The 12,677-nt window shown below is 35.5% G+C and overlaps 1 pseudogene; it reads right to left on the bottom strand.

The window, feature by feature from the left end:
* Nucleotides 1–2,902: 2,902 nt before the first annotated feature.
* LOC122105743 lies at nt 2,903–2,968 on the bottom strand (annotated as a pseudogene).
* Nucleotides 2,969–12,677: the final 9,709 nt, after the last annotated feature.

Genomic DNA, 12,677 nt, shown 5'->3' with positions numbered 1-12,677 from the left:
TATACTGCTCAGTTACTTTTAGGTTTTATCAGTTTTGCACATTTTCATATGGACTTCACCTCAGTCTACAACATTCCTTCATTATTCTGTCCTTGATATTTTTACACTATCAAGACATAAGATAACCAGTTTGATTTACAGCATGAGAAGTTATCTACCTGGCTTCCTTGGAAGCAAAGCATAGTCAATTGATAACATTATTTCTGGTTTCTCATTACATGTAATGATTTCTGTAATATATATCATATTCTGTTTAGTATTACAAAAAAACTGTTAGCCGGAGCTGGTGGCTCATACCTATAATCCTAGCTACTGAGGAGGCTGAAATTTGAGGATTGCACTTCAAAGCCAGCCTGGGCATGAAAGTCTGTGAGACTCTTATTTCCAAAAAAAAAAAAACATTAGAAAACTGGAAATGGTGCTGTGGCTCAAGTGGTAGAGCGCTAGCCTTGAAGTGAAGAGCTGAGGGACAGCGCCCAAGCCCAGACTTCATGCCCCACAACCAACAACAACAACAACAAAAAACCTGCTGGCTAAGCTGAAACCTCATTCATAGAAGTTTATGTTAATTATTTCACCAGTTTTATGTCCCATAGTTTTTAAGAAAATGTTTACTATAATGCTAATGTTATTCCCATTTTAATGTTGAGAAAATTGTAATTAAAGGACCTAAGTGCATGGCCTAAAAACACACAGGAGGAAGGAAATGAGTCAACGTTTCCAAAAACCTTTCAGCAATACAAAAATGGTAGGTAAAATCTCTCCATTCTCTTATACTCTAAATTCAATATTCATATTGTCCAATAACTAATAGCATAACAATTATTGCCCATGGTGTGGGGAAATCTGTGGGGAACACAGGTAGCAAAGATGGCCCTGAGAGGAAGTTGAGTGGGCAGAGCCGGATTTGTTTAGGTTCAGTGTGTAAACAACTCATGGAAGCTTAGGTGCATGATAAGGTATGGCCTCTCAGTGATTGGTTGGTTCCATTTCCTCCCCTCCCACGCAGTGTTTTGCTTTAAAAAGGGGATGCTCCCTGTTAATAAACGAGTTCCTGCTTGGTTTGACTCCCCACTGCGTATGATTGTCTCCTTGGCTAAGGGAGGCTGGGGAAGGGGCAAGCAGCCGCACTTCGCCCTTACCTTTCCTAGGACCCCGTCCATCCAAAGACGGACGAAGACCCAACACATGGTAATTGCTTTCTACCACATTTTATCTTCAACACAGACTGTGTTGGTGACATTGTATTATCATGCACAGACTGAGATTATAAATTGAGGTCCAAAGAGAGCCCAATTTCTTCTGTCCCACAGTTCTAGTATCCTTTTAAAAAAGTACTTAAACTTTTAAATATCATCACTTACTGTCTTGTAAGAATCCCAAAACGAAATAAATTCACATATAATCACTCCAAAATGCTTTAAAAGTAGGAAATGATAAAAGCGGACTCCGTGAAGTAGTTTCTTCTACTTTAAAAATTATTCTTAAAGCCTTGTTCTGGTTGGTCACACCTGTAATCCTGCCCACTCGGCATATCTACTGAGGAGCTTGAGATCTGTGGATAAGTGTTGGAAACCAATCAGGGGAAAAAATAATTCATAAAATTATTTTTTAAAATGTAAATGAACTAGAAAAGGGCCAGGAATGGAGATGTAGCTCATATACAAGCTCACCAATCTAGAGAAGAAAGGCCTAGCAAGACCTTGAACCCCTTAGTTCAAACTGAGCACGCCAACAAACAGGCATGCACATGCACTCCCGTGCACGTGTGCACACACCCACACATACTAATTCAAAATATCTTCAGGTCAGTGATTTGTATTAATTTCTTTGTTAACATTATTATATGGGTAAAATAATAGAAATAACCTATTCTATCTCAGAACAGTTTTAAACGTTTTTATTGTAGAAATACTTTACAGAGGGTTTACAGTTACATGAGCTAGGTAATGAGTACATTTCTTATCAAGAATTGTTAGCTCCCCTTTGTTTTTCCCCCACCATCCCTTCCCTTCTACTTCCACAAGTACACTCCTCATGGCCCCACCCCTCTACCCTAACCCCGTCTAAATTGTAAAGTTCGTTTTTCAACATAGTACCTTGTGCATCTCATTGTTACAATGTGTCAAAGTGTATCTCTATTTAAGCATTTTGTTTTTTCCCTTTTCCTCCCCAAATTAGAGAAGGGTATATACAAGATGCAGGCGCAACAACATCAAATACTGTGAAAACAGGGGTTATGCTGCGTGGGAGGACCATATAAAAAACAAAAAAAATAACATCGTACATTATAAATGCATTAAAACAACAGCAAGAAAAAAAAACACTTGTGTTCCTATCTTGAGGTTCATTTAGATCAACTTATCAAGTCATATGCATATAGCTTTTGACCATTTCTGCTTATCACAGACATAGATTTACTTATTGCAAATAAGGGATACCATGGACCTGGTTTTTTTTTGGACTTGGCTTACTTCAGTTAATATAATTTTTTCTAAGTTTTTCCATTTCATAACAAATTGGGTGATGTCATTCATTCTGATGGACGATAGAATTCACACACACACACAAACACACACACACACACACACACACACACACACACACACACAATGTTTTCTTGATATATTCATCTACTGAGGGGCATCGGGGTTGGTTATAAATCTTATCTCTGGTAAATAATGCTGCAATAAACATAGTTGTGCTGGTAGTTTTAGTATGGTCTTGTTTGTAATCATTTGGGTGAATGCCCAAAAGTAGGATTTCTGGGTCATAGGGGAGCTGTATTTGGAATCTTTTGAGGAACTTCCATGCTGCTTTCCAAGTGGTTGAACAAGTTTACACTCCCACCTGCAATGCTGTAGGGTTCCCTTCTGGCCACATTCCCTCCAGCATCTGTTGTAAAAATTTGGAACGCTTCATGAATTTGCATGTCATCCTTGTGCAGGGGCCATGCTATTCTTCTCAACAGAGAAACCGCAGATTTAAACAACTGCATAGATCAATAGGATTTAACAGACACCTGCTGCATATTTCACCCAGCATCATCAGAATATACTTTTTTTCAGCAGCACATGGAACATATTCCAAAATAGACCACATTTTAGGCCACAAAGCAAACTTGTCCAAATTCTGAAAAATTGAAGTTATACCTTGCATTCTCTCAGACCACAAGGGAATAAAATTAGAACTCAACACCAAAAGCCACCAAAGAAAGTCCGGTAACATATGGAGGCTGAAGAAGACACTGCTGAATCACAAGTGGGTCATAGAAGAGATTTGAAAGGAAATTCAAATGTTCATGATATTCCAAAAAAATGAACACACAAATTACCAGCTTCTCTGGGACACAGCAAAGGCAGTACTCAGGGGCAAGTTTATAACTTTGAGTTCCTACATCAACATATTGGAGAGACCTGAAACCAAAAATTTAATGAGACAACTGAGCCTCCTTTAAAAAGAGCAGCAAGATAAACCCCAATCCAGTAGACAAAAAGAAATAGTTAAAATTAAATCAGAATTAAATGATACAAAAAAATCAACAAAACAAAGAGTTGCTTCTTCGAAAAAATTAACAAAATTGACAGACCCTTACCAAATCTTATCAGAAAAAGAAGAGAACACACCCAAATAAATAAACTCACAGATGCAAATGGAAATATCACCACAGAAACAACCAAGATTCAAAACATTATAAGGGAATACTTCTCAAAACTATATGCTAATAAGTTTGAGCAGGTGGCAGAAATATTGACATGCCCAAACTAAACCAAGATGAGTTAAACCATCTTAACAGGCCCATATCAAGCATTGAAATACAGCAATAAGAGACCTCCCATCTAAGAAAAGCCCACGACCAGAGGGTTTTACAGCAGAATTCAACAAGCCCTTCAAAGCAGAGCTCACACCAATACTCCTCCAACTTTTCAATGAAATTGAAAGAGAAAGTTCACTACCGAACACATTCAATGAAACCATCATAACCCTCATCCCAAAACCAGGCAGGGACTCATCAAATAAAAAGAACTATAGACTCATTTCTTTGATGAACATTGATGCAAAACTTCTCAACAAAATTTTGGCAAATTGATTTCAACAATTCATCCAATCAAACAGGATTCATTTCAGGGATGCAAAACTGGTTCAATATACACAAATCAATTAATATAATTCATCACATCAACAAGAGCAAGGATAAGAACCACATGGTTGTCTCAATAGATGCAGAAAAAGCATTTGACAAGATCCAACAGCCCTTTATGATGAAGGTTCTGGAAAAATTAGGAATCCATGGAATATTCCTCAATACAATAAAGGCTGTATATAACAAACCTACAGCCAGTATTAGACTCAATGGTGAAAAACTAAAGCCATTTCGTTTTAAGTCAGGACCAAGACACAGAATGTCCACTCTCTCCACTTCTCTTCAATCTAGGATTAGAATGCCTAGCTACAGTGAAAGCAAAGAAGCAAACATACAGGGAATCCAACTAGGGAAAGAAGAAGTAAAACTCTCCCTCTTTGCAGATGACATGGTCATGTATTTAAAGAATCCCAGAGATTCCAGTCCCAAATTACTCAAGTTGATTCAAAACTTTGGTAAAGTAGCACGGTACAAAAGTAACCCTCAAAACTCCATGGCTTTTCTGTATGCCAACAATGAGACAAGTGTGGCTGAAATTAGGAAAGCAACAGCATTCGTAATAACCCCACAAATAATAAAGTACCTAGGAATTAACTTAACCAAAGAAGTGAAGGACCTCTATGCTGAAAACTTTAAAAATTTGAAAAAGGAAATCAAAACAGAACTTAGAAAGTAGCAAAATCTCCCATGCTCCTGTATTAGAAAGATCAATATCATGAAAATGGGAATAATTCCCAAGGCTATCTACAAATTCAATGTGATACCTATCAATATTCCAACCTCATTCTTCAAAGAAATTGAAGTGGCTATCCAAAAATCCATAAGGAACAATAAAAGACACCAAATAGCAAAAACGATGCTCAACAGAAAGAACAGTGCTGGAGGAATATCAATACCAAGTTTCAAACTCAACTACAAAGCCATAGTGATCAAAAGAGCTTGGTACCTGCACAAGAATAGACCTCAGGACCAATGGAATAGAATTGAAAACCCAGAAATGAACCTACAGACCAATAGTCATCTAATCTTTGATAAGGGAGCTAAAAAAATATAGAATGGAAGAAAGAGAGCCTCTTCAGTAAATGGCATAGGCAAAATTGGTTAACTACTTGTAGAACACTAAATCTAGAACCTTATATATCACCCTGCACCGGAATCAACTCCAAATGGATCAAAGACCTCGGAGTCAAAGCAGACACTCTGAAAACGGTACATGATGGAATAGAAGAAACCATAGGTCTCTTTGGCACAGGCCGAAATTTTCTTAATAGAGACCCAGAAATACAACACATCAAAGAAAGGTTGGACAAATGGGATTGCATGAAATTAAAGAGCTTCTGTATGGCAAAGGACATAGCTAGCAAGATCAATAGAAAGTCCACAGATTGGGAGAAGATCTTCACTAGTCATAAAGTGGACAAAGGTTTCATATCTAAATTATACCTGGAATTCAAAAAATTAAATCCCCCAACAATAAATCTTCAAAGAAACAACTGCCCAATAAATAAGTGGGCTAGAGACTTAAGGAGAAATTTCTCTGAAGAGGAAAGAAGGATGGCCAATAGACACATGAAGAAATTCTCAACCTCCCTAGCCATAAAAGAAATGCAAATCAAAACACCATTGGGATACTAGCTCACTCCAGTTAGAATGGCTAAATTCAAGAACTCTAATAACAACAGATGCTAGAGGGGATGTGGGCAGAAGGGAACTTTACTGCATTGTTAGTGGGAGTTTAAACTTGTTCAACCACTTTGGAAAGCAGTATGGAGGTTCCTCAAGACTCCACATAGAGCTCCCCTATGATCCAGCAATTCCACTTTTGAGCATTTACCCAAATGTTTAGAAACAAGACCACACTAAAGCTACCAGCACAACTATCTTTATTGCAGCATTATTTAGATAGCTAAGATATGGAACCAACCCAGATGCCCCTCAGTAAATGAATGGATCAAGAAAATGTGGTATGTATACACAATGGAATTCTATGCCTCTATCAGAAAGAATAACATTGCCCAATTTGTTAGGAAATGAAAAGGCTTGGAAAAAATTATATTACATGAAGTAACCCAGGCCCAAAGAAACATATGTCCCATGGTTTCCCTTATATGCAACATCTAGTATATGTTTGAGTCAAGCAGAAAAGTTCAGATAAGTTGATGTTAGGGAAATGAACCCTAAGATATGTATTGAAATGTTTTTTTTTTTCTTTCATGCGATTGTTTCTAACACATTGATAAGATTATTTCTTTATTGCTATGTATGTCACTCTCCCACAATATAACCCCTGCTTTCACTGTATTTGATGTAGGTATAATCTCTGAAGGGGAAGGGGAAAAACAAATCATTTAAATATGGATACAGGTAGACCCATTGCAACAATGAGATGTACAAGTCATTATGTCGAAAACGAACTTTACAACTTTGTTGGAGGGTGCGGGGAGAGGGGGACCAGGGAGTATTGTGGGAGGGGGCGAAGGAAGGATGGGAAAGAATGTGAAGGGGAAATAAATGAGGAGGCTACAAAGCTTGATAAGAAAAATACTCATTATCTTGCCCATGTAATTGTAACCCCTCTGTACAGTATTTTCACAACAAAAAAAAAATATATCACATTAAAAAAATGTACTCATTGGTGCTGGGATGGTGGCTCAGAGGTACAGCACTTGCCTTGCATAATGAGGCCCTGGGTTCAATTCCTCAGCACCACATAAGCAAAAAGAAAAAAAGCTGGAAGTGGGGCTGGGGCTCAAGTGGTAGAGCGTTAGCCTTGAGCTGAAGATCTGAATAACAGCACCCAGGCTGAGAGTTCAAGTCCCCCGACCGGACATGCTCCCCGCAAAAAAGATATGTACTCATTATCTCGGCCATGTAACTGTAACCCTTTTGTACAGTATTTTCACACAAAAAAAGATGTAACTTATTCAGTTCAGAATATAGTGAATGAGGAGATGAAGAGAAATAGTTTGGAGTAAATATGTTCAAATACTTTATAACAGTATGATCACATAATAAATTTAAGTATAAAAATAGGGTAATGAAATTAATAAAAGGAATAAAATTTAACAAGCTACACTAAGTGGACATATGTGTATAACACAATTAAAAATACTTTGTAAAATTAAAATTTCTAATAAAAAGACAAAAATTCATTCCAGTTGTTATAGATTCATATGTTAATATCTTTTTTCAGTTAATTACTTGACGAAGTAAAAGGAGAAATATATTTTGCTCCTTTAGAAAGACAATCTTGTCCAATTAGAATTAAAGTATTCTAGTTAATTACTGTAAATTTGAAATTGTTCAATCAACGTAATTATTATATTAGAATATTTTCAATGTATTCTTCAAAATATTATCTCTATTGGTATATACTTTTGCTATTTATTTAATATCTTTTCTTACTTAATTGCTATATGCCATTTTTCTGAATGTAGTTTGGTGTATGCAACTAGGATATATTATACCTGATCTGGAAATCAATTATTCAAACAGGTTTTTAAAAATCAAAAATGCTTATAGTGAAATAAAGTGGTAAATCCAAATTATGTATATTTGAAGACAATTCTTGGTTAGTCCTCTTCTCATATTACCCATTCCCTTCTTGAGAATAATACACATTGTAAGGAAATGTTTAGAATGTTTTGGAGAAATAGTTAGACTTTAAACCAGTGATTTACTTTATGCTTCATTTTGTTTACTTTATATTCAGAAAAGCTAAATTATTTTTTAAATTATTTTTTATTGTGAAAATATTGTACAGAGGGTTTACAATTACATGGGCAAGATAATGAGTACATTTCTTATCAAGTATTGTAGCCTCCTCCTTTGTTTCCCCTTCCCATCCCTTCCCATTCTCCCCTCGCCGCCCCCAGCCCAATCATCCCCGCTCCCCCCTGCCCCCCTACACCAAAGTTGTAAAGTTCGTTTTCGACATAATGACTTGTACATCTCATTGTTGCAATGGGTCCACCTGTAGCCATATTTAAACGATTTGTTTTTCCCCTTCCCCTCCACAAATTATACTGACCTCAAATACAGTGAATGCAGGAAAGCTAAATTCTTACCTTATCATTTTCCTTAGGCTTTACACTCAGGTTTAATCTCTGATAGGTGAGAGATAAAGGTTACACTTTTTAAAAGTGGCTAAATTTAGGCTAAGGAAACTAGGTACAAGTATACTCATGCAGATAGGCCTCATCAGTCATGAGACCATGATATCAAAATGTTAACCTATGCTTACTGGTGTCATGTTTATGAGATTCTGTGTATTATAAACAGTGATTATGAGCATTTGTTTTGTAATCTCACATCACTTCATGGGTTAGGAACTGAAGTGAGACATTATACTCAGAACTAAATTGAAGGAAGAATCCAAAATTAGTTAACAATATACACTTAACACAATGTTTTAAAAATGCAAGCTAAAGGAAATAATTTATGGAAAAAAATCAACATTTACAATAAATATAGAATCAGTATGACTGATTTTTTTTTTTATCCAGCTTGCAGTATGGCCTGCATGATGACTTTTCTGATTATATGTTTAGTTAGGTCTTGATATTTAGTTGGAGAATTTCTGTTCTTTCATATATTCATTTGTCAGATCAAAGAGTAAATGAATTCCATGCCAGAGCCAACATCCATAATAATGTTATAGTTGTATCCTGCTACTTTGCCAAACTTTCAAATCAGCTCGAGTATCTTGATTCTTTTCTCGATCTCACTAAATAGGTATGCAATTTTGACAGCACTAGAAATATTTTGAACACCATTTGTTAAAATTGTATTTTCCAGAAGCTACTATTCTCTCTTTTCATGAGATTTTTAATTTCATTTATATAATGTGCTGATGTTTTCTTTTAGATAACCCATGTTCAGTCTTCTACAAACAGTGTAATTTAGAGTAGTTTTAAATTAGGTACCCTCATGTAAACTGCTCAGATTCTATTACTTGCATATTTTGTCCTTGTTAAATCAGTGGTATTTAGTTCTCAATATGGATATTATTGGACTTATTATTGCATTTATGAATATTTTAAGTATGTCATGATTTTTGTGATTTAATACTGTAGCATTATTTCTTTTAAATATGTGCAGATCTTACTTCATATACAGTTACATTTGTTTTCAACAATTTGATCCATTCAAGGGATTTGCTGTATTAGGTTCACCCAGATGAATTTAATTACAAATTAACCCAATCTTATTTCTGAGGGACAGTTATCCTTATAGCTCTACACAAATTAACATGTATGTGAGGTTTTTGTACTTAAAAAAACTGTACATAACATGTTTTAGTTTCTGGAGGAGTTCCACTTTCTTGGCTGTTTTTCCAGCTGTGGTGACTGCAACATATGTGTGCATTTTATTTCAATTGTTTTGTGTTTATATTTTGTTTCATATAAGAGAAAGTACAAATAGAATCAGTGATTTAGAACTTTTTCAAATAGAATTCTAAGAGAGACACTTGAATTTTTATGACAACTGGCAATGGGCATGTCTTAGTGGAGGAGTAGCAAAATAACACAGACATTGTTGGATGTGAGTTGAATTCTTCCTCCTTTTCCTCACTATTTCCAATGATATTACTTCAAAGTCTTTAGTGAAAAGAAAATAATTTTGTCTGTATGAACTCAGAATTTTTGGTTTAATTGGGCCACACTGCACATTCATATTAGATTTTAAGACTAAAATCTTTTTTCCCTTAGTTTAAAAACACAGTTGTGAATTTATAATGTTAAAATAGCACTTAATAATTTAAATGAAATTGTCCAAACTATTTTCACTTCACCCTATATGCAATATAGAATGTAATAATACTGTGTAAGATAGTATGCAATAATTGATTTTGTGCAAAGTTAATGATAGTGGATTTTTGTGAGATATTTAGTAATAGTAAAAATTACATTTGAATCTATTAAAAATCACAGTTCCATCTAAAAATAACTCATAGTTATACATTAATGCTGAAAAAGATTGTTTATTGGACAAAGCCAGAAGTTTCAATAAGCTTGCTTTTTTAAAATTGACTTGGATCTGGGCTTTGGTGGCTCATGCCTTTAATTCTCTCTACTCAGGACTCTGAGATCTGAGGATAGTGGTTGAAAGCTATATGGACAGAAAAGTCTGTGAGACTCTTATCTCCAATAAACGTCCTAAAAACCAGAAATGGCACTGTGGCTCAAGTGGTACAGTGCTAGCCTTGAGCTGAAGAGCTGAGCGACAGTGCCCAGGGCCAGAGTTCAAGCCCCATGACTGACAAAAAATTGGCATGGAGTTTTACTTTATTATTTCATGATTTTTTATGAGTGTTTGTTCAGTGAAAATGTCATTGGTTTTTATATTTTGTGTTGGCATAAAATGAGCCTACTATTGTCTTAAATTAATCAGAAAAACTCTCTGAATCTATGACAGCATAAATTTTGTGGGTAATGGTTAAGACCAAATTGCCTTTTTGAAAAAACAAATTATATCACACCCCAAAAAAGAGGAACAAATGAAAATATAAACCAAAAACTTACTCTGTAAATCTTGATGGACTAATAGTCTGTCAGTTTGTTTTAACTATTAATCAAAAATTAAAGTAATACTGGGTAATATTAACCCATTTAAATTTCTTCATCCTTGTCATTTAAAAAAAAAACACTTTAAAAAGAAATTCAACAGGTGGTAATAGACGAGTTTTGCAATTATGTAGCTTAATAGAGCTCTGAGTTGTGGATATAAGACATTCATCTAAGTGAGTAAATATTTAAATTAAATCCCATAAATTCCTTCAATTTTCTGGCTAAAGTATTCTACAATCAAGGTATTTTTAAAAGAAATATTGTATGTTGTTTCCTTGGTGACAACGTAATTGGAAGACTAAACATTTTCCTATAACATGGCCACCTTAAACAGGGTGGATGTAATAAGGTTGGCAGGTAAAACTTTTGGGACAGCTTTAATGTTTGAATCTTGGATAGGATTTGATTGGGAATTGTGGCAGACTTTCATGGTTTGAGAAGAAAAATGACAGGTCATATGAAATACTTTTACCTGCTACATTGTTAAATTAGTTTTTTTTTCAAACACACACATACACACATACATACACACAGATACACATTTTTGTAGTATAAAGACCCACTGTGTCTGCAAGAAAATATTTTAATAGGAATTCCATAAAATATTTAGTCCGCTGAGATCTAATTAGAATTTATAGAAATATCTAGTTGCTTCCACCCCTGGAAATGTCATTACCATTGGTGAAGATGTTGCCATTTGAATTTAGAATGCCCCAGAAAGACCTATGTGTTAATGAAAAATGACTTTCTATTTCTTCCCAGACTCTGGAGAGTAACTGAACAGTTCTTCTGGAGATTAAGTTTTTCAGTGTGAAATCTATGAGAACATAGACTCTCATCTACTTTCTTCTTTCATCTTTTAATCATTCTAAGTCAAAACTTTTCTCTCTGACATACTCCCCGCCTTGATATTGTCTTGTCACATGCCCCAAAGCAATAAAACCAACTAAACATACACTGAAACCTTCAAACTTGTAAATCTGAGAAAACTTTGTTTAATAAATGGACAATATCACTTATTATGGTAGGTTATAAAGCTAACACAAGTCTAGTCTTTCTAACAATGTAGAGTATATTAAATTGTGCTTTTTTATAACATATCTAACTTCATGTTTTATTTTATGTTCTAGTTTCTGTTGATCCCAGGGCTTAAACTCAGGGCATGGATGATGTTTTCGTGTTCTAGGCCAGTGCTCGACATACAATCTGAACTGGAATTGCATTTGCCCTGGTGATTAATTGGAGATAAGAATCTAATGAACTTTTACTCAGATTGGCTTTGAACTATGATCTTCAGATCTCAGCCTCTTAACTAGCTCAGATTACATCCTTGAACCACCAGTGCCTAGCCATGTTGCATATTTTGTGTAATTCCAGTTTTCAGCATTATATAGGTGCTGTTACTACAATATAAAAATTACCCCTGTTTTCACTGTATTTGATGTTGGTATAATTTGTGGAGGGGAAGGGAAAAACCAAATTGTTTAAATAGGGATATAAGTGGATCTACTGCATCAATGGGATGTATAAGATGTTATGTAGAAAAACGAACTTAACAATTTTGGCTTGGGGTTTAGGGGGAGGTTCGTGAGTGGAAGATGGACAAGGATGGAAAGGGGAAACAAAGGAGTAGGTAACAATGCTTGATAAGAAACGTACTCATTATGGGGCTGGGAAGGTGGCTCAGAGGTAAAGCGCTTGCCTTGCATGCATGAGGCCCTGGGTTCGATTCCTCAGCACCACATAAACAAAAAGGAAAACGCCAGAAATGGAGCTGTGGCTCAAGTGGTAGAGCACTAGCCTTGAGCTGAAGAGCTGAGGGATAGCACCCAGGCCCAGAGTTCAGGCCCCACGACTGGACCCCCTCACCCCCCCCAAGAAAAGAAATGTACTCATTTCCTTGCCTATGTAATTGTAACCCCTCTGTATGGTATTTTCACAATAAAAAAACTTAAAACATACTA

The sequence above is a fragment of the Dipodomys spectabilis genome, unplaced genomic scaffold (assembly GCF_019054845.1).
Source record: "Dipodomys spectabilis isolate Male_0828 unplaced genomic scaffold, ASM1905484v1 ptg000033l, whole genome shotgun sequence".
Classification (NCBI taxonomy): Eukaryota; Metazoa; Chordata; class Mammalia; order Rodentia; family Heteromyidae; genus Dipodomys; species Dipodomys spectabilis.
This window is presented reverse-complemented; position numbering and strand designations above follow the sequence as displayed.